At 35.4% G+C, this 24,014-nt stretch overlaps 1 long non-coding RNA gene across 1 annotated transcript; it reads left to right on the top strand.

Annotated features, from left to right (window-relative positions):
- Positions 1 to 20,117: 20,117 nt before the first annotated feature.
- LOC124897292 lies at positions 20,118 to 23,257 on the top strand. The gene is made up of 3 exons (XR_007054026.1): positions 20,118 to 20,338; positions 21,307 to 22,211; positions 23,065 to 23,257. It is a non-coding gene; the product is annotated as an uncharacterized LOC124897292 (long non-coding RNA).
- Positions 23,258 to 24,014: the final 757 nt, after the last annotated feature.

Raw genomic sequence — 24,014 nt, 5'->3', positions numbered from 1 at the left:
ATCAACCTGAGATTCAAAAGGTGAGAGTTTTACTATGGTTATAGACATGGGATAGCAAGCCGATGCCCTGAAACTCACAAGGTAAAGGGTGAGATCTATTAACATGTTTCCAAGATAGGTTATAGTACATAGCTTGTCAACTTTGCATGCAAAGGAGTAGGTTAGGTGGATTGAACAGGAGAATCTTACGTAGTTGTGAAGCTAAGGGGAGCACAGTCCAAGTGTTCATATTTTATTATTTGTAATCTCAAGAATTCAAGTTCGCTACTTGCTATTGTTGGCTTTTGTTGAATTTTGCTTTTCATTAAATTCACTGCTCATGAATTTAGTCATGAATTTAGTCAAGTTTGAGATACTGTTCAGTTCTATTATTTTCATTAAGAATTCAGTTCTCAAGAATTTAGTCATGAATTCATGAGAAGTAACTCTAGAATTCAGTTCTATTATTTTCATTAAGTAAATGAAAGCCAACAATAGCAATTTAGTCAAGTTTTGTGTCCTAGTCTGCTATCTTCTTATATGTTTGGAGTTATCCAATGCTTATTGATTGATGTGATGATTAGGTGGGGTTAACGGGGCGATAACCAGTCCTTATTGGGCTTGAGATGCCCATACGCCAAGGCCTAATTTTGGATTGTGTCATTACAATAGTGATTGGAGGATATAAACCCTTATCTAATTAACCCGAGACTCAAAAGGTAAGAGTTGTACTATGGTTATGGACATGGGATAGCAAGGCGATGCCCTGAAACTCACAAGGTAAAGGGTGAGATCTATTAACATGTTCCCAAGATGGTTAATAGTACATTGCTTGTTAACTTTGCATACAGAGGAGTAGGTTAGGTGGATTGAACAGGAGAATCTTACGTAGTTGTGAAGCTAGGGGAGCACAGTCCTAGTGTTCGTATTCTATTATTTTCAATCTCAAGAATTAAATTTTGCTACTTTCTATTGTTGGCTTTTCTTGAATTTAGTTTTTTATTAAATTCACTGCTCATGAATTTAGTCAAGTTTGAGATACTGTTCAGTTCTATTATTTTCATTAGGAATTCAGTTCTAAAGAATTTAGTCATGAATTTTGTCAATTTAGTCATGAATTCATGAGCAGTATCTCAAGAATTTTGTTCTATTATTTTCATTAAGTAAATGAAAGCCAACAATAGCAATTTACTTTTCTTCACTGCTTATGAATTTAGTCAAGCTTAAGATACTGTTCAGCATATTCCTTATGGGTTCGACCCCAACCTTAGTTTTTGGCGACATCAAATTTTCGCACCGTTGTTGGGGAGTACAGTGTGAATTAGAGATTGAAGTTGATATAGTTTGCGAGTTTTTATTTTCTATCTTTACTTGGGTATACACTGATGTATGCCTAGCACCTAGAGTCAAGGGATCCCTTACTTCCTATTGATCCTGAACCAAAAGGAATTTTACAAACACCAAAAAGAATGTCAGAGCAAGTTCGTGATGGTGTTTCTGTTGGGGTCCGAGATCCTTAGAATGTACCTCCTCTTCCACCTACTGATCTACAGAATGTTTCCAATAGATAGATAAAACAATTTTTAGTAGAGGTAGCTTAAGAGAGAAAAGTAGTTGTGGAGTTCTGACTGTCTCAACAAGTATATTTTTCTTTGCCAAGATTGGTAGATGATCATCGAGCACCACTCGATGCAAATCATGATAGAGGGTATGGTAGCAGAGCTAGAGTAGTCCCAGCGTATTAGTATCTACCACCATTTGATGAAGATGAAGACATGGGTTATGTAGAGCTTGATGAGACTGGAGCCATTGCTCTATCTTCTTTACCCGCTAATATGAAGTTTGATATTCCCTGTGAAATGATCCAACTGTTGAATCTAAATAGTGTATTCTCAGTGGAAGCAACAGATGATGCAAAAATGTATCAAGAAAATTTTACTGGGATATGCACTTTATATACTACCCCTGGGGTAGATTTGGAAGTATTGAGGTTATGTTTGTTCCCTTTTTCACTGACAGGTGAAGCAACATTATGGATGGGAGAACTTCCTAGAGGCTCAATCACGACTTGGCATGCACTGTGTAGATAGTTTTTGAATTGTTTTTTCCCTCTGCCAGGATGCTGCAGTTAAAAGATGAGATCTATAATTTTTAATAGTTTCTTGCAGAGTCTATGTATGAAGCATGGTTTCAATTCAAAATGAAGTTGAGCATGGTACCCTATCACAGGATCCCAAGATCCAATCTATTGGAAATATTCTATAGATCCTTGAATTCTAGCTCTAGGGCAATGACAGACACAATATTTGAGGCTTGATTATGTGTCTGCATTGGGAGATGGCCTAAGAAATGCTAGATAAGATCTCTATCACTAATTGAGAGGCTGATAGAGAAGCTGACATATATGCTATTTGAGGTGGAAATGACTATAGAGCTAGTGATGATACGGTACCACAAGAGATTGCACGACTCAGAACTGTTATTGGGATGCTTTCAAAACAATTTATTGCAATGATGGCTGAAAAGGTGAATGTAGTGGGGGCATAGAGATCTACTTCTAGAGCTTATGATTTTGATGTAGATAAGGAAACAAAGTATTTAGATCACAAAGCTGTGGGTTTTCGAACCAAAGGGCAAGGAAACCAAGGTCGAAACTATTATGGTGATAGGTACCAAGATAGGATCAGAGAATGAGATGGTGATTGGAGGTGCAAGGATGACTACAATGACAAGAGTGATAAATATGTTCCACCACGTATCCAACATACCGAGTTTATAATGGAAGCGATGTTCTCAAAATTAGTAATAGGCCAAGAAAGTCAAGAGTGCTACCTTAAGGAGATTAAGCCAGATCTATTAAGGATGAATCAAAAAGTTGAGTTGAATGCTACTGCGATCAAACAATTAGAGTAGCAGTTCAGCCAAATGTCAGCCACATTGAATCAAAGGCTACCGGATACTCATTCCAGTAATATAGTATAAAACTCAATGAATGATAGTAATTACCAAGCTATTACCACTCAAAGTGGTAATATCACCATAGATTTGCCCGTGCCCACTGTGACTGAGTCAAAGAATGATGTTGACAAAGTACCCAATGGAGAAGTAGAGAAATCTTTAGATATTAAAGATAGTATTATGATACACAAAGGTAAGAGTAAGGTTGAGGAGCCTATTCTAAAAACCATTCCAAGACCTCGACCAACTTATCCTTAGAGATTGAAAAAGAAACAAGAAGAGAGCAAATATAAAAAGTTCCTATCTATGTTGAAGGAACTATCTGTAAACATTCCACTAGTTGAGGCATTAGAGCAAATGCCAGGCTATGTGAAATTCATGAAAGATCTAGTCACTAGAAATATGACAGTGAGCTATGGGCCTGCTGACAATGTTTATCACTATAGTGTTGTTGCCTCTAGGTCGCTAGTAGCAAAGAAGGAGGACCCTGGAGCCTTCACAATTCCATGTACAATTGGGTCCTTCAAATTCACTCAAGAATTATGTGATATAGGAGCAAGTATTAATATTATACCACAGGTTGTGTTTAAGCGGTTGGGGTTAGGAACACCTATACCAACATAGATGAGATTATTGATGGATGACCAGACTGTGAAAAAACTATGTGGTATTTTGTGTGATGTGTAGTGAAGGTGGAAAACTTATATTCCCATCCAATTTTGTGATACTTGATTGGGATGTGGACTTCTAAGTCCCTATAATCTTGGGCAGAGCCTTTGATGTTGGGTGTATTTATGCACTTTAGTATCGTTGTCCTATCTTGTTTAGTCTCATTTTGAGGATAATTCGTGTGATTTATGTGTTGATGATGATATGAATAAGCATCTAAGTGTTAAAGGATGTGTTTATAATGTGTAAAGGTGTGTTCTTAAATCGATCAATTAGAGTCTAGGCGAGAAAACTAGTTTTACTAGCTTGAACTAGGTGTTGTTCTCGTCTATCGCAATGGATTCTACTGTGTCTAATGAGTTTCTTATTATTTGAATGTTTGATTATGTGTGGAAAAAATTTTTTAGTGTGAAAATTTCAATTGAAATGATCCAAGATTCAACAATAAGGTAAAGCATAAAGTGGTTAAGACTAGTGCTTCGCTAGAGTTTTTAGCTTGTAGTTCTTGACATTGTGTTGTGTTGAACTCCAATGCCTGGTGATTGAGGTTGTAGGATTATTGAGGAGTTGATGTATATGATATTTTGAAGTCTAACAAGATGTAATTGAAGGAAAAATAATACCACAAAGGGTGGATAAACAAATGAGCACTTAACACTTAGACAAAATTTTGATGGCAAGTTCCAGTGGTTGCCCGCGATAAGCATGAGTCGCCCCAGCCATTGCGGTGCAATATAGCAGATGCAACCCCCTATATATGATGATATAAGGTAGTATAAGGCTCCTGTAGAGCGTTTCAATATACCAGGCGGCACCCCCTCTACTCCCATGCTCTAGAACGGACGACGCCCCCTAATCCCACACGGCAATTGACTTCTACTATAAATACATGACCTTAAACACTTTTTTTGGGTATGTTTTGATGTCTTGGACAATTGAGGGGCTGATGCAACTTCTTTTTTAGGTTTTGAATTACTTTAATTTAGCTTTTTTATGTTTTTGATCATTCATACAATTATTTGGATGATGATTATGTCTATGAGTGGCTGAGCACTTCTTTTCTGGGTTAAGGCCAAGAACATGAAGACTATTATTTTGAATTGATTTCATTTGATTTTCTTATCATTATTGATTGTTTGTTTATTCTTTATTTAACTATTTTGAGAATTGATCACCCTTAGAATACATTAATTGTCAACCTTATTATCTCGAGAGAGGGAATAGGAAGATATAACGTGGGTATAAACAAAGTAGGGTTCGTATTCTTTTATTAAATAAGGAATTTGAATTATCATCTAGGATAGGGATGTAGCTAGAAGCCTTACTTGATTCACACGTAGGATGAGAGCTTAAAGAACTTAATTGGACTATTGCATCCCCTCTCAATGATGTAGTTGTAATGTTTGAGTTAGGTAAATATTTAGAGGTCAGGAGACCATGATTATGCGATTAACCCTACGAATCAACAACTAAGATAGGAAAGTTAACGGATGAAGTTCAATAACATAATATGATTGTTCAAACTGATTTAACCATGGGTTTTTATCCTATTGATTTTCTCAAGACCTTTATTTTATGCATTGTTTACTTTACCTTAGTTTACAAACATTCAAAACTCTCTTTTGGTTACTATCACATAATTGAATCTAAATTGTGAACTGAATTCAAATTGTTGTTAGAACAAGTCCCTTTGGGATCGATATTCAGCTTTTCTTAAGGCCATTATATTACTTGGTAGACCACGTACACCTACGTGTCCACTTTGGCGCTGTCATGTTTTGGAGCTGTTGCTGGGGACTTGTAATTTAGGAACTGTTTCATTTTTAGTTTTTCTTTTTGGATTACTTTGGTGTTTTGTACTTGGTCTTGGTTTCATATTTGCTAGAAAAAGGTCTTCAAAGTAGTAAGTTGGCAAGGGCTCGGGAATTGGTTGAACCAAGCCTCAAAACTGAGCAATTATTCCATCAACGAAGGAGAGAAGCTATAACGCCCCGAATCTAGTACTCAAAATGCTACAGGGTGCTCAGAATCCCGAAGGACCACAAGCTAACCCATGAATGATATCAGTAAGCTATAAGGCCATAAGGTTCAAAACTGAACTAATGCTAAATATAAAACAATATCTGTAATGGGGTATAACAATACCCAAAACTGAAATAAACTATCGAAAACATGTCGTAGTCTGAAAGCCTCTAAACTATTTGAAAATTATGGAGTTGATCGGACATGTCCCCAACTAACTATAAACTACTAAAATAATAAAGTAATAAACTAATCATGCTATCCTCGAATGATGAGGACTCACAGTTAGTCTGGCTACTGAACGTCTGATCTAAACCTATAGTATAAAACACACAGCACAAATGCATCAATACGTTGAATGTACTGTAATGTAAGTGAGGTAGGCTTAATGCAAGGGTTCATATGCATGAACAATAATAACTGACTGTATAACATGAGCATGATAATATATGTATGAATATTTAACTGTAACTAAGATCATGATAATGCTGACTCCTGAATTCCGATAATGTGGAGTTACCAATATTTGAGTACTGATATTGGGATACTAAATGACTGAGTCTACTGAATACTGAGGAACTAATTTCATATTACTAATAAAGGAATGACTATTTTTGACAGTTCTGATTATGAAGAACTGGTCTGATTGACTGTATCTGACAGTCCTAAAATTGAATACTGATAACATGGGTTTTGTATAATTAATATACTATTAAAAGAGTTTGTGATAATAGGATTACTGAGTCTGAATATTGATAACATGAGTGACTATATCTGACAGTCCAGATACTAATAGAACTAGCTGGTTTTTGCACTGTACTGATTTGACTGTATCAGATAGTCCTAGATTTTTGTAGCACTAAACTGAGTTTTATTACTAAAACTAAATGTGAAACTGAGACTATGGGAGGTATTCATCTAAACGACATGCCCCAAAACTGAACTGGTAGGGTCCAACCTATTGCCCCAGATGGAAGGGTATCAGTACCATGCCATGGGTAAAGATAAGCTGTGAGTATACCCTATCTGACAGGGAGTTGTTTCGTCAACCCCTCCTAGTAGGAAACTTAAATTATAAATCCCTAAACGCGTAGGGTGCATCTAACCCTACGCTGGCTACGTAATTCTAGAACACAAGGATTGTTTCAAAGAATCACACCCTCCACTGAATAACAGGTGAGTCCCCATGCTTGGGTTAACTCGATGCTGAATCTTACTCCTAACTAAATAGACACTGAACTGATTAACTGATCTAAATTGATACTAATGGTGTTGTTTAACGGAGCTAAACTGAGTTCACTGAGTTCCGTTGACTGACGAAATGCTACTGAGATTTAAAGACTGACGGAGAGTACTGAAGTTACTGAGATTTTTAGGAATACTAGGGTTACCGATATTACAAAGTATTGATGTTATTATAACCACTGAGGTTACTGAGATTACTGAGGAGGACTAGACCGTTACAGAATATACTGAGTTTTCCTGAGTCTTGAGACTGATTGAATTCTAAGGATCATGCCTTGACTGAGAGTATCATGAAAACATGACACTGGCTCTAGGCACACAGCTAAATTGTCGGATCCACATACCCCCAAGACTCGATAGCATGAAACTGATAGGACATGACACTTTTTGAACATATGACAAATATCAACAATTCAGAATACATTAATTTGGGGATTTCATGAATCACATCGTTATCATAGTGTTGTACATGAATGGAATAGCATATAAACATGTCATACTTTCATCAAACAAATCTCATGGAAATTTTCTCAACCATTCATAATGCACACAATATCATGGAAGTCATTCTTAGTCATAGGGTAAAGCATACACTTATCACTTGGGTCACAATTAAGCTATAATGAATAATTTCAATTCTCTTAGGCATTTTATCAAACACCTAGGATGCATGACTTAGGGCATAGGCATGACCATAAAATTAATACAACAAAACTCCATATTTCAACTCACATGTTTCATATCACATACTAGCATAGGTTCATGAACAACACATAAAGATTCCAACTTGGGAATCATACAACCATAATCACATGAACATAATCAACCCACAACAAAATATTCACTATACAAGGTTTAAAACTTGATTCTTGGGCTTCACGGATAAAAAAATCCATGAATGAACACTGTACATACCTTAGTTCTTGATTCTATGAATACTGATGAAGAGATTCTTGAATTTGAGTCTTGGATTTAAATCTCCAATTGAAAATCCTAGCTTGTTCTTGAGAGAAACTTGAGAGAAACAATATATTTTGGGTGAAATATGGCTGAATCATGTGTTATTGGGTATATATAGGGGGTGAGAAATTGACCCATTTAACCCTTGGACGCGTATTTTAATTCTATGAAAATTTCTCGATTTGGACCCCTAGAGGGATGCGGCGCTATCGCGCTGTGTATTTGGAAAGTGACAAATAAAAAATTGCATGGTGGCGCGATGCGGAGCTATCACATTACCACTTTATTTATGACCTGGAAGTTTGGCATGACACACCACTATTATGAAGCAACACTGGAAATTGACAATTGTCATTTAAGCTAGCTCCGCGGTGCGCTGATGGCTCCAGTGATACACTGCCTCACTAAAAAAGCTCTAACTCTTCGCCCGGGTGTCGGATTTTGGTGAATTTGATATTGATGGAAAGATTATTTAATTAACCACATGATAAAAGGTGAAAATATTGAAAATAACACATGTATAAAAAAGGTTTCATATTTAAAACAAGTCTTTAACATTTTTAGGATGATTTTTAAGCTAGGTAGAAATATAAGTTATTTCAGAAGCAATCTTTCTCCCCCATTTTCCACAAATCAAGAAAGATCAAGATAATCCTAATATCATGGCTGATGAAAAAGTATCCCACAGGACAGTTAGAGAAGTGGTAATCCCACTTCCAATAATTTTGATAACTCTATTTCAAAAGCCGGCAACTAGAGGCAATTTTGAACTAAAATAGAATATGGTACAACTTCTAATTAGCAGTGGATAGTCCACAAGGCTTTCACATAAAGATCCACAGGTTTACTTGCAAAATTTTCTAAAAATTAGTGACATATTCATCCCCACGGGTGTGAATGTAGTCTATGTGAGGATGACGTTATTCCCTTTTTTACTGTTCCGGGAAGAAAAAAAATGGTTGAATGTTGAGCTAGAAAATTCAATCACATTATGGGATAACATGGCATGGAAATTACTCATCCGTTTCTTTTCATCTGGCAAGACTGTGAGACTTTACAGTAAGACTGTGTGCTTCAAATAAAAGCCAGACGAGAATCTATACCATGCTTAGGAGTGCTTCAAGGCACTTCTTTGGGACTGTCCACATCATTAATAGTAAAATGAGGTACTAGCTCATACTTTCATAAAGACACTTGACCACAATATAATAAGTTTGTTAGATTCAACTACAGATGGTCAATCTATTGAGATGACTTATGCTAAGCTAAACACTTTATTAAACTGTATAGCTTAAGGGAATCTAGAGTGGCATTCAGATTCAAGGAGTTCTACTAAAAAGATTGCAGGTGTATTGGAAGTGGATCAGTTTACTACAATATCTGTTCAATTGTTTCATTAAAAAATCAGTTAACTTCGTAGCTCAAAAACATGAAATTAGGTGTCACACATCCTACAGCTATGATTAATGCAATCCAACAAACTCTAGGTTGGTGTGAAGTTTGAGGTAACAGTGGCCATTCACCTACTGTGTGTATTGCTAATTCTGAGTTTGTGATGTATGTGGGAAATGCTCAAAGGCAAAATTATGGGAATGCCTACAATATGAAGTAGTAGACTTAGCCACTGAATCAGCAGTGGAATGCCCAACAACAACAAATTCAGCAACCACAGGCATAATGAAATCAATCAAATAGCAAATTGGAAGAGATGATGAATAGCTTCTAACTAATCAACCACATTTGGCTGTGGATGTAAGGAACTAGAAATCGGTTGGGGCAGTTACAATTACACTAAATATCAGACCTCAAGGTAGTTTTCTAGGAGATATAAAAACCCAAAACAAGTAATGGCAATCACTTTGAAAAGTGATAAAGAACTTGATGAAGAACCTCCAAAGAAAACTAAGAGGTAGATACCAATGTCGTGACTGAATAGGTAAATGGAAAAGTTGCTAAAAGTCGAGGAAGTTTGAGTACTCAAAAGAAAAAAATTGCTGCAGAAGTGGAGAAGAAGATGCCACAACTTTCTTTCCCATACAAGCACAAAATAGAAAATGAGAATGAATATTTTAAGAAGTTCTTTGACACATTCAGAGAGCTTTACATTAATCTTTCTCTTTTAGATATTTTGCAGGATATGCCCAAGTATGCTAAGTACTTGAAGGATGTGGTTGCTAATAAGGTAAAGCTTTAGAAAGTTGAAACAGTAGTACTCACTGAAGAGTGTAGTGCTGTAATGACACAAAAGATGCCCAAAAATCATAAGGACCCTGGGAAGTTCACTCTGCCCATTCAGATTGGGAATAGTAAGATGGTCCTCGCGCTGAGTGCTTTAGGGTCAAGTGTCAACTTGATGCCCCTATCTTTGTTCAATACATTAGGCTTAGGAAATCTAAGACTGGGCTCAGTGCTGCTGCAGTTAGAAAATGGGAACATAGCCCTTTCCAAAGGAGCGATAGAGGATATCCTCATAAAGGTTGGTAAATTCATCCCTTAGAAAGTATTGTTAAAAGGTCATCAATTCCTAATGAAATAGATGTATCCTCATAAAGATTGGTAAATTCATTATCCCTACTACTTTATTATTTTATATTTTTAGGCAAATAAACAGTTACCAATTATCTTAGGGCATCCATTCTTAGCAACGGAAGAAGCGTTGATTGATGTAAGAGAAGGCATGATAATAATGAGGTTGGAAGATGAGGAGGCGATTTTCAAATTTTACAAGCTTCTCAATATACTATCCTACTATAAAGGCTTATGCATGATTTTTGTGATTAAAAGGGATAAGTGTGGGGTGGTGGAGCTTATTCTATGAACAAACTCTTCAGACTATCTAATTGAATGGCCTAAGACAACACCACTTCTTCCCAATTTTATAAATATTGATGAGCCTAAAAAGGCTATAGTTGAGAATGTTGTTGACCTTGAGAGTTCACACTCAAGAAGTCAGAAATGAATGAGAAAATGGCTCCCAGAGGGGAGTAAAAGGATGAAATAATTTGGCTAAGCCGTAATTGGGTCGTGCCATGAAACTAAATTAAGTGATACTTGGGAGGCAACCCAAGTTAAGTATGTTTTATTTTTAGTTTTTTCATAGTTTTTACTTAATGTAGTTTTTGTTTTTGTTAAGTCAAAAGTTAATGAGAAGTCTAAGTACCGGAAACCTGAGCTAAGGAGCATGGAAAAGAATAAGTGTGGGGTCCCCAGACTCTCTTGATGTGTAAAAATGCTACTAGCTAGGCCTAGGGGCCTCAAAGGGTATTTCTATCTCTACTTTTAAAGTATACTTTAGGGATAAAGTAGAATTTCAAGTGTGGGGTGGGGAAATTCCCATTTTTAGGGTAAATTTAAAATTTTTTGTGTTAGGAATAAGTGAGATATTCTTGTTAGTTTTATGGTTGATTTCATGGTGCAAATGTTTTGATTTTAAAAGTATGTTGATTGTTTAAATTTCTACTTTTTAGACTCCTAGGCTCATGATTATGACTCTTGTACTTGTTGGCTTAATGTTGAATTCATGTAATTATTTAGTTGAGTGTCTATAATGATCCTACTTGAAGTTGATCATGTGCCACGTGAGTGTGAGGTGTTGTATATTCCTTGTCGCATGTGATGTCTAGAACTTATCGGGTGTGTGTGCAAAGCAAAATAAAGAATGTGAGTTTAGGAGATGATATATGCATTTCTTTTATAGCCTTGTTTTAGACCTTCTTTTTTACCTACCCATGTGTATAATCATAGTAAGCCCTATTGATCCTTTAGCTTTTTATTTTCTCACCTCATATGTAGCTTAATCCTTTCTTTGAGAGACATTAATTTGACCCAAAGCTCCTATGAAAAATTAATTAAGTAAGGAGTTTGAGAAATAAGAGGAAAAAAAGGTGAAATTGAAGCCCCAAAGTGATAGTTAGTGGTGTAAAAAAAATTGTTAGGTATTATGGTAGGGAGTTGAGTAATTAAAAGAAAAAAAATTGTTCAGATTGAATCAGTTGTGCATATAATACTCCCACCATATTGTATGTAAATGAGCTTAATAAGATAGGGTAAAACAAATGAATAGGGTAGAAAAAATTAGTGCAATCTGGTTGTTAGAGTAGAATAGAATGTATAAAGTGATGTATTAAAGCGCTTAGGGAAGATAGTAACTATTTAACAAAAATAGTTCCGACCCATCCCTTAGCCAATATTACAACCCTTGGAGACTTATTTGATCCTAAGCTTGGCATTCTAATATTAGTGGAGCACTACACTAAGGTAAATCCTATGGTTCATTATGTGTAACTTGCGAATTCCTTGTGAGAGGGAGTGAAAGTTGATTCTTTTACCTATTGTGATAAATTGCATTATTGTGAGTGATTATGGGTAACTCTCTTGTTGCGAGGGGAACATGTTTGATGAATGTGGGTGATTTGTATGATGTCCTTTATTGATCAATATGTATAAATTTTTCACTTGTCGAGTCAATTCTTAAGGCTATGATATTTTTGAGTAGTGTTCATGAGCTTTCAATTGCATAAATAACATGCTTAGTGTAGAAACTTGCATTCTATGTAGTCATTATAGTACTAGCTTGAGTGTATTACATGTAGTATAAGTGTGGTGTTTCCTCAGCTTATGATTCTTAGAGTAAAGAGTTGTTAAAGGACGAACAAGGCTTTAAGTGTGGGGTGGTGATGTTGAGTGTATTTATGCACTTTAGTATCGTTATCCTAGCTTGTTTAGCCTCGGTTTAAGGACAATTCATGTGATTTATGTGTTTAGGATGACATAAATAAGCATATAATTGTTTAAAGATGTGTTTATAATGTGTAAAGGTATTTTCAAGCAAATGTGTGCTTAAATCAACCAATTAGAGTCTAGGCGAGAAAACTAGTTCTAGTAGCTTGAGCTAGGTGTTGTTCCAGTCTATCGTAATGGATTCTACTGTGTCTAATGATTTAATTATGATTTGAATGTTTGATTATGTGTGGAGTAGCTTTTTTAGAGTGTTCAGAGTTCAACTTAAATGAGCCAAGATTCAACAATAAGTTAAAGCGTAAAGTGGTCCTGACTAGTGCTTCGTTCGAGTTTTTAGCTTGTAGTTCTTGACGTTGTGTTGTGCTGAACTCTAATTCTTGGTGTTTGATGTTGTAGGATGCTTGAGGAGTTTATGTATATGATATTTTGATGTTGAACAAGCTAGAATTGAAGGCAAAATAACACCATAAGTCATGATAAATGTAGGAGCACTTAGACACTTAGACAAAATTTTGATAGCAAGTTCTAGTGGCTGCCAGCGATAAGCATGCATCGCCCTAGCCATTGCGGTGCAATATAATAGGTGTAACCCCCTCTTTATAGGTTCTCTAAGGTAGGCTAAGCCTCAAATAGAGTGGTGAAATATACCAGGTGGCGCTCCTTCTACTCACATGCTCTAGAATGGGCGATACCCCTTCTACTATTAATCATGACCTTAAATACTTTTGTTGGGTATATCTTGATGTCTTAGACAATTAAGGGGATTCTGCAATTTTTTTAGGTTTTAATTACTTTAATTTAGCTTCTTTATGTTTTTGATAATTCATACAATTATTTGGATAATGATTATGACTATTAGTGGCCAAGCACTCCCTTTCTGGGGTTAAGGCCAAGAACATGAAGACCATAGTTTTGAATTAATTTTGTTTGATTTTCTTATCATTATTGGTTGTTTTTTTATTCTTGATTTGACTATTTTAAGGATTGATCACCCTTAGAATACATCAATTATCAACCTTGTAATCTCGAGAGAGGGAATAGGATGATAGAACATGCGGATAAATAAAGTAGGGTTCATATTCTTTTATGAAAGAAGGAATTCAAATTAGCTTCTAGGATAGGGATGTACCTAGTAGGATTACTAGATTCACACATAGGATTATAGCTTAAAGAACTTAATTGGACTATTATATCCCCTCTCTACAGTGTAGTTGTAATGTTCGAGTTAGGTAAATGATTAGAGATCAGGAGACCATGATCATGTGATTAACCCGATGAATCAACAACCAAGATAAGCAAGTTAGCATATAAAGTTCAATAACATATTAAGATTGTTCGAAGTGCTTTAACCCTGGGCTTTTCTCCTATTGATTTTCTCAAGACCTTTATTTTACGAATTGCTTACTTTAACTTAGTTTACAAATATTCAAAACTCTCTTTTGGTTACTGTCACATCAATTCAATCTATGAACTGAATTTGAATAGTTATTAGAACAAATCCCTGTGGGATTGATATTCGACTTTCTTTAAGGCCACTATACTCCTTGGTAGACCACGTATACTTACATGTGTGCTTAGGCCCTATCACCCTTCCTAGCTACTGGCAGGGTATTGGTTGATATGGATTTAGGACAAATAAAGTTTAAACTCAACGATGAACAGGTAATCTTCAATGTATGCTAATCAATATGGAAACCAGATGATATGAGAGTTGTGTTTGTAATAGACACCATTGATGATGAAGTGTTGCATTGACTATTCTAATTAAAGAGATGTTGGGTGTTAAAGCATTAACAATAGTGATTATTATTTTTGATAGTTATGGAATTGAGGAGTACGATAAGATGGTTGGTGCAATGTATGAGAGATGTTCTTAGACTTACACCCCAAAGAATCTTGATCTAGATATGAATAATTAAACCACTCTTCCCGCTCGTCCATCAATTGAACAGCCAATGGTATTGGAGTTGAAGGCCCTCCCATTCTATTTATGGTATGCTTTCCTGGGGGCCACAACACATTACCAGTAATTATTACTGTAGATTTGATAGAGACTTAAGTAGAGGCGTTATTATCTATATTGAAAAAGTTCATACGAGGTATTGGATGGACTATTGTGGATATTATGGGTATTCCACCAGGAATCTACACTCATAAAATCTAACTTGAATTGGACTGTATATTGACTACTGAGCACTAATAATAATTAAATCCTCTTTTATAGGAGGTAGTGAAGAAAGAGATCATTAAGTGGTTAGATGCTGGTATTGTTTATCCCATTGCTGATAGCAAGTGGGTCAGTCCTGTTCATGTATCTTGAAGAAAGGAGACACTACAGTAGTGCCAAATAAAAAGAATGAGCTAGTGCCAATGAGTCCAGTCACAGGCTGTAGAGTGTGCATGGACTACAGAAAATTGAACACATGCACTCAAAGGGACCATTTCCTAATGACCTTCATGGATCAAATATTGGATAGACTTGTAGGAAAGGGTTGGTATTGCTTTTTGGATGGTTATTCAGGGTACAATCATATCACGACTGCTCCCAAAGATTAAGAGAAGACAACCTTTACCTGCCCATATAGGACATTTACATTCAATAGAAGTCCATTTTGGTTGTGCAATGCTCCAATGACATTTTAAAGATACATGATGCCCATCTTCTCTGACATATTAGAAGACACCATTGAGGTATTATAGATGATTTTTCTATAGTTGGTGATTCTTTTGATGACTTTTTGATTCACTTGGACAATGCTCTACGTCGATGTGAGAAATAGACTTGGTACTTAACTGGGAGAAGTGCCACTTTATGGGGAAAGAAGGAAATGTGATTGGGCACAAGAAATCAAAAATAGGCATAAACTTTGACAAGGTAAAGATTAAAGTAATTGAGAAGCTTCCACCGCTAATTTTAGTTAAGCAAATTCAAAGCTTTTTAGGACATGAAGGTTTTTATAAGTAATTCATCAAAGATTTCTCAAAGATCGCTAATTTTTTTTGTAAGTTTCTTAATAAAGAGGTGAAATATAAGTTTGATAAGGAATGTATGAAAGCTTTTGAGTGCTTGAAGGAGCGGATAGTGTCGGCCCCTATCATTGTGCCTCCTGACTGGTCTATGCCATTTGAGATAATGTGTGATGCAAGTGATGTTGCTCTAAGTGTTGTACTAGGCCAAAGTCTAGAGAAGATTCTGCACCCTATCTATTATTCTAGCAAGGCATTAAACCCTGCTCAGAGGAATCATTCTATGACTAAACAAGAACTACTAGCAGTGGGTTTTGCCTATGTGAAATTTTGGTTTTATCTGATTGGCACTAAGGTTTTAGTGCATATAGATCATGCATCCTTGAGATACTTGATAGAGAAAAATGTAAAGCCTAGATTGATCTGTTGGTTTCTCTTTCTTCAAGAGTTTGATTTTGAGGTTAAAGACTGAAAGGGTATAGAATTCAAGTAGCTAATCATTTGTCTAGACTTAAGGATGAAGCAATGCAGAAAGTAAGGCATGCGCTTGAAATTGGTGATACTTTTCCAGATGACCAGATTTTGGCAGCATCATAAGACCTAATTCCCTAGTTTGCTGACTTCATAAATTACCTGGCAAGTGATCTCATGCTAGCAGGTTTGTCCTTCTAGTAGAGAAAGAGATATATGCATGAGGTTAGGAAGTTCTTCTGTGATGAACCTTATCTCTTAAGAATATATATGGATGGGGTTATTTATGGATGCATCCCTGAAGTGGAGATAATGATGTGTATTCTTGAGTCTTGTCTTGCTTCACCAGTTAGGGGTCACCATAGAGAAACCTGTATAGCCCACAAGATCTTGTTGAGTGGGTACTATTGGCTGATAATTTACAAGGATGCTCATGAATTTGCTAAATCTTGTAACCAATGCCAATATCAAGGTAATATCTCAAGGCACCATGAATTTTCTATGACCTCTATCCTAGAAATGAAGCTTTTTGATGTGTGGGGTGTGGACTTTATAGGGCCGTTAGTGAGCTCTTTTAGTATGAAGTACATTCTTGTGGTGGTAGACTATGTGTCTAAATGGGTGGAAGCGGTTACGTTCCATAATAATAAAGGTAAAAGTGTTAGTGCTTTCCTAAAGAAATGTATCTTTTCTCAATTTGGCACACCACGGGCAATCATTAGTGGCACTGGGTAACATTTTTGCAATTGCCTGTTCAAAAATATACTTGAAAAGTATGGTGTAAGGCAAAATGTGGAAACACCTTATCATCCTCAGACTAGTGGACAAGTTGAAGTATCCAACAGAGAGATAAAGTCTATTTTGGCAAAAACTATTAATTTCAATAGGACTAATTGGTCAAGCAAGCTAGATGTTGCATTATGGGCCTACCTAACAACTTTTAAGACTCCTATAGATTCTTCCCCATATCAGTGGGTGTATGGTAAGGCATTTTACTTGCTTGTTAAACTTAATCACAAAGCACTATAGGCATTGAAGAGGTTGAACTTTATGTGGAATGATACAACAAAGGAGAGAATAAGTAAGGTGAATGATTTGGATGAATTTTGACTCTGGGATTATGAAAGCTCTGCACTATACAAGGAAAAGATGAAGCTACATCCTGATCAAAAGATTGAGAAAAGAGTATTTGAACTGAGTGACCAGGTTTATTATATAATTCGAGACTTTACTTCCTTTTAGAAAAGTTGAAGTCTAGATGGTATGGGCTATTTATGGTGGTGAGAGTGTTTCCATATGGTACTTTAGAATTGAAGAATGATGATGATGCCCCTTTTAAAGTAAATATGCAAAGGGTCAAGCACTATATGGGTAACACAAAGGAAGTTAAGGTAATTGATGATTTGATATTTGGTGAGTCAGAGTAGCCAAGGCAACTGAGTCATTTCATGATGTTAAATCAGGAGCTATATGGGAGGCAACCTAAAACACCCTGGCTTTTGATCCTTAGAAAATTTCTTGAGTTTGAGCTTCTGGACATCATACGATTAGGGGTACTTGTCGTATGATAGGGTACGATTTAGGGCCCTTAACTGTTATGTTGATTAGTAAGGGTTGGTTAGTTTCTATCCATGGTTCGAATATACATCATACTAGTTGTATGTTAGGGTACTAGAGGTATAGCCCAACCGTATAATGTCCTATGTCTAGCCTAGATGATTCTATTCTGCCCAAGGTATGGTTCTAGGGTGCTTGTTGTATTCTTGAGTACGAGTAGGCCTTTATGGTCATTTGTTGGTCAATGTTGGAGACCAAGTTGCTGCCTAGGGTATGAGTGGGGGGTACCACTAGTATGTTAGGGTATGATTTGGAGGGGGTGTAGTTGTACCCTCCTGCGGGAATTTATATAGTTTAAGCTGAGGGTATTCTGGACATTTTCCCTCTAAACCCCTTATGACACTATGACTTAAAACACTTTTGAGACATCATTTACCCTATGATTCTAAATTAAAAACACTTTAAACACTCTTAAATCTCTCTCAAACTTTTAGTTTAAGAAAGAGGCTAGCATTTCTCATATACAATAAATTAGGGGCTTTTATGAGCAAATCTATCCATCTTCATTTTTATATAAGATATGTTGCTCTTCCCTCATTGTTAGTTCAACTAAATTCATGTTTTAATAAATAGTTCTCATGATTAAATTATGGGTATTATTTGGTTTTGAATTATATGTTGGGAGTTTTAGTTGTTAATGGTTGGTTAATGTTTTTCCATATTTTAATTATGGTTTTCCTATTATATTTATGGTTTTTCCTGTTATATTTATGGTTTTGAACATACGGTTGCATGGGAATGGTCAATTGGTGATTGATTTTGGTTTTGGAAACTATATGCTCTCAATATGTCTGATAAAATGCTTATGAGAACAGTTTTGTTACATAGTTAGACTTTCATTGAAAAATTCACATTGCATAATGCGGTAATGGAACCCTAAATGATTTAAATAATTTGATAAGGCCTTGGTGGCCATGGTTTTAGAAAATTGGAAATCATAGAGGGTATATGGGAATCGTCTAAGGTTTGGCTAATGACAGTTCTTGCAAGCTATAGTCGGTATGCCGATACCACTTCATAATACCTTGGTAATAAACTGTGGAATTGGTGATTTGATAGTGTGTTAAAGGTTTTAATTAGGCAATAATGTCTGGTTATGATAGCTAACCATGAAGGTGTAAGTCCAATGGATGGACACTAGAAACTCATGTTTGCTGATATGAGGGTTGGTCAAGGTGACCATATACTTGTGGGGTACACGGTAATCCCCTCAGTTATACTTGTATATATCTATCATAGTGGGTAAAGTGTAAATAAGAATTCTCGATCCCTATGATATCTCCAGTTTGTGTGGCGACATGCACTGAGGCCTGTTCAGAGGGTAACGCTGGAGCCATATAGCCCATGGATGGTTTTAGGATGGTTAAGCTACACAACGCAGGTTAAGGATTTAAAGGCATGGTAAACCCAATTCCCTTTCCTGATATGAATTATATATATATATATATATGCATGTTCTTGCATATGGTTATTTACGTAGTTTTAAATATTGGCATTATTTTATCCTTACTCTTATGTACATACTAGAGTTCACCCATTAACCCATCTTTGGGTGTTGTACACCTATGAGATCCAGGAATCAACCATTCTACTCCTCCTTCTCAGTGATTGGATTTGAGGAAAGTTTGGTGTTAGATTAAAGTAGTGAGCTTCCATACTTCGGAAGGTTCCATTTTATGTTATGGTCTTCTCTACATACTTTGGTTATTCCTTAGACTTTGGTTTTGGCTTTGGTCGAGGGCATTTCGTGACCAGAGGTTGTTTTGAGTTCAGTTAGAGGCTTTGTTAGATTTTTGTAGGCTGGTATGGGCGATGTCAGTATTGGTGTCAACCTTGGTATTGGTATTGGGGCTGACACCATTTGATAGTATTTGATTTATGATTGTTCCATTTTGTTATGTTATATAAAAATCAGAATTTATTCATCATATGTTGTTATAGTTGGGTATTAGCGGTGGTCATTGGTCCCAATTAGGCTTGAGGTACCCGAAACGACTAGGCCCTTGTTTGGGTCGTATCATAACCCATGCGGCTGGTTGGTGAAGTTTGATTATCCAACCTAGAAATGTCGTGCTGCAATATTAAATCAAGCGGTTCATAGAAGGCAACCCATGTTTTGTACTTATTAAAATATAGGGTAACATGTGTGCGCAGTATGCAGGATTGAATTTTGCAGGAGTCAACCAGAAATTTTGTTGATATCAAGCCATACAGGGATCTTTATGAGTCTTAACCAAACTTTATGACTCATGAGCATGAGTCGAAAGGACCTGAAACTCAAAGAAATTTTAGGTAAATGCACTACAAGAAAAAGAGTTATTAGAGACCAATATATAGGGACAAGTTCAAAAGCTAGTCGTTAAATGTACATATAAAGAGATGAGATTTATTTTAGGTCAGTAAATCTTAATTTTTAAAAATAACTTATGGAGGGGACTAAATCCAACCCTTAAATAGATTAAAAATTTATAGTTATACTCTCTTTTTGGTCATTTATAAGAAAATATAAAATAAAAAATAAACTGTTAATTAAGAAGCTTCTTGTAAAATCCCTAAACTTTGGTCACTCTATGATCTTCCAAATTCCTCTAAATGACAATTCCTAGAAGTCCTATAAGGTCTCGTAACCAACATCTCTGCTCCATTCTACTACAATATTTTAGTTATGGTGTTCAATTATGATACGATAGTGGTGCGACATCGAACTAGGGTATTTAATTTTTGCTTTTTTCTTTTTATATGACTGATTTGATTATCATGTTCGTGGTATTCATTTATACAATTTAGGTTCTAGTTATTCTTTTTGTGGCAAAATATGACATATTTTCTCTTGATGGTGGTAGTCCTAACCCTGCTTATACTTCTCGATTCATGGCTTGACCGGGAGTTATTTGAACTCCTTATTTTTCTGCTCATGGGTTACATTTGTTTATGTTGGTGCTAGTATCCCCTTTGATTTGTGTTGCTATTGATTTTTGTTGGTGGTACTTTAAAAAAAGAGATAGAAATACGTCTTGTTTTTTGAAAGATTATCTTCAGACTATTCCACTTTAATTTAGAGGTACATCCATTATATATTAAATTAATGAGTATGTCTTTCCCCAATCATTTTAATCATATTTTGTGTTTTAACATCTATTTGATTGAATGTTCACGTTTTTGTTATGACTTATATAATGGGTAGTTGACAAAACGATCTTGTATTCACTGACATTTTTTTCTTTCCTTTGAAGATAAGCTTAGAAATTTTTAAATTTAGTTTTCTAGTGCTTCTTTTTTCTTCTGTGTTCAAGTCATGACTTGTGATCTTTTTATCTTTTATTTCTTGCTTAATTTCATTTCTTTTCTTAGTTTCCTTCGGATACTTTTTCCAGTTGTGTTTAGTATTGATAGAGTTCTTCAGTGAAGTGTATGTTTTAGCTCATATTTTGGTTTCAAATTAAATCTCCTAAGGACATTACATTTTGGATTTCTGTTTGAAAATACAGAGCATTGTAATAATTTTTGTTTCATAATTTAGTTATCTGAATTTCTTTCTGGAAATTCAAAGTGTTGTCACCTTAAACTCGGGACAAAGAGGACCCTTCTTGGTTTATTTATCATTAGAATGTTTCTTGTTATCACATTGTGTCTTCTTAAATGGATTTATATTTGACAAGGAAACCTTGTTTTGTACAGATCTTGGGGATTGCAAATTATTTTCTTCAGATGGATTTTGCGCAGCACTCATGTATGGTGCATCATTCCTAATAGGACGTGTTCTATTAGAAGCACGCCTCTCAGTCGCCAGAGCAAATGGCTGGGGAACATTGTACTTTGGGTTACAACTTCCAGCAACAGATTTGGCTACTGGTTTCACTGAAGTTCTTAGTCTTCTGTTATCATCTTTTACTTTTGTACTTGGTTGATCTTGTTCTTGTCTGCTCTCAACTAGAATTTCAGTTGTGTATTCCTTCGTTACATAATACTCCCTTTCAACATTCTCATTCAGAATATCATTTCTCTACTCCCCAGTGACATACTCAGGTGACTGCGACACATCTAGATTACCGTCTATCAAGTAATTTGAATCCGGGAAACACATCTGAGTAACTTATTTTGCCACCCTGCTCCTTTTCCATACAAGTATGTGTAACTTCTAACCCCATCAACCTCCTTAACAAGAAGGTGAAAGTTTAGGTAACCATCTAAGCTATCAGTAATCGAACTTGAAACACACTTTATAATGCAACATCCATCTCATTCAAATCCTTAAAACCATACAAAGAAAGATACAAGACACTAAAGAATAGTAGCATATTTTGGTTTTACCTAGTGAGCTAAAATTCATCTGCAGTGTCGTTATAGATGTCCTCTTGCTTAATATAACGTTTAGTGCCTATTATTGCTGCAGTAGTTAACTTTGCTTACGCACTTTTAAACAAATTTGTAGATCCAAATGTGTGTGAACGTGGAGGTGGTGGATTGTGATAAATTCTAATGTGAAACTTTGATCTTTGTTGTTGTTGATACATCGATAGTTTTGCTAGTTGATGGGAGTTCTTACAAAGAAAGGAGAATGAAGTTGGTACTATATCATTCAAGTGAGTATATGCCTTTGCCTCTTGTTATAACTTGTATTTATAAAGTTTGCACTATTATACTAAAACAACTATTTCGTTGAAATGACACATTATTGTAAAAAGAGGTTATCTCACCACTTAAAACTCTCTTATATTGATTCCACAAAGGTAAGAACTACGATTTCTAATTTTTATTTGATATATGCCTTTGGATATTTCTGATATCCCATTCTCTGTGTAGTTTGTAGTTACTTTGAAAATTTAGCTCATATTCCCATTAAATATTGTTATAGTGCAATGATTCATTTTCCACATTTCTTGCATGATAGAAATCAAAGATTCAACTCTAAGAGGATATTTTAAGATTTAATCGGCTGTAAAAAATAGAAACAATAACAACAATGCCTCTATCTAAAGTTAGTTTGAGTTGGTTGTATGAATCATCACTATCAAAAGATTTAATTACCACTAATAATAATAGTTTTTTTGTTGCTTCTTTCATTTCAATGTTATTTCATCTGCATCACTAAATGCATCAAACTGGAATTTCTTTCCTATAGGAAAATAGGATAAATTTGAACAGAAATGGTAGTGGTCCTCTCCGGTCTACTATAGTGACTACATGTATTGTCGAATATAACAAGAATTTGTGTATAAAAGTGTGTGCCAATTTTCTTGAACCATATTTTGATTTCAACTTTTTGTTTATATTCTTTTAGCTCATTTTACATTGATTTTTTGATTGCTAAATGGTAATAGCTACACTTAAAAGAATGTGCCAGGTGAACTCTTCAATCTTTGTTAGATGTAAACTTGTAAAAATATATTTAGAAACAGTTTTCTAATAAATGTGTATATATTATATCTTTTTCAGGCATTGAATAGTTTTGTTAACAAGTGAAGTTGCAGAAAAAAAAAGACGTAGATACATGTTGACAAGTGTTAGGTGAACACTTGATATCGTTTGTAAATAAATGTTGGATTTCTCAAGGAGTTTTGTAAACAATATAATGAATATATACTTGTAATAGTTTTAATTATGAGATTCAATCCAAAAATTTTTTGTATACATGTGATTGTTTGTATTATAAATTGTGTACCATTGTAGAAAATCAGGACTCAATTATAGCAACATAAAACAAATTAGAAAACAAGATTTTGGTACAAACTTTAAAGACTGCAAAGTTGGTCGCAAATGAATAATAGGCACAAAAATTGAAGCCTCATTGTACCTACAGATCTTGATATTACAACTATATTTTTGGTCCCTAAAGCATATTAGGGATCAGAATTTCGCTTATACCTAAAGTATTTAGGGATATGGTTAATTTATCTCATTGCTATTGACTTTTAGCGAAGAAGGCTATTGGGATGGGAGGCGACTTGGTTTTTACCATCGTAGTTTCTTATTTGGGACATAATTTGGACTTTTAGGGACTAGATTTACCTTCCTTAGAGGACATTTTTCTTGTATGTTGGTGTCTAGAGTCATTACGACTCTCAGAACAAGTCATGATCAGTGACTATTACTCATCACCTTGAGTCGTAATGATAGGAAACCTAAGTAAAGTTCCAATATTTACGGAGGGAGTCTGAATCTCACAAACAAAGGTTACGAGTCGTAATCAAGACTCATAACCAAGCCTGATAAAGCACGCATCGTGGGTTGACCCGATCGAAATTGCAATTTAAAACTAAAGGGAAACCAAATTAGGCACTAGACTTGTCAATTTGTGAACTCCCTCCATTTTTCTTGGCTACCAAAAAAAACTCAGAAACACACTCTACAAGTCATCCCAATTATCAAAGCTTAAGAATTTCAAG

This window comes from Capsicum annuum, chromosome 3 (genome assembly GCF_002878395.1).
Source record: "Capsicum annuum cultivar UCD-10X-F1 chromosome 3, UCD10Xv1.1, whole genome shotgun sequence".
Taxonomy (NCBI): Eukaryota; Viridiplantae; Streptophyta; class Magnoliopsida; order Solanales; family Solanaceae; genus Capsicum; species Capsicum annuum.
The sequence above is the reverse complement of the archived record's forward strand: the minus strand, read 5'-3'. Positions and strand labels throughout refer to the sequence as shown.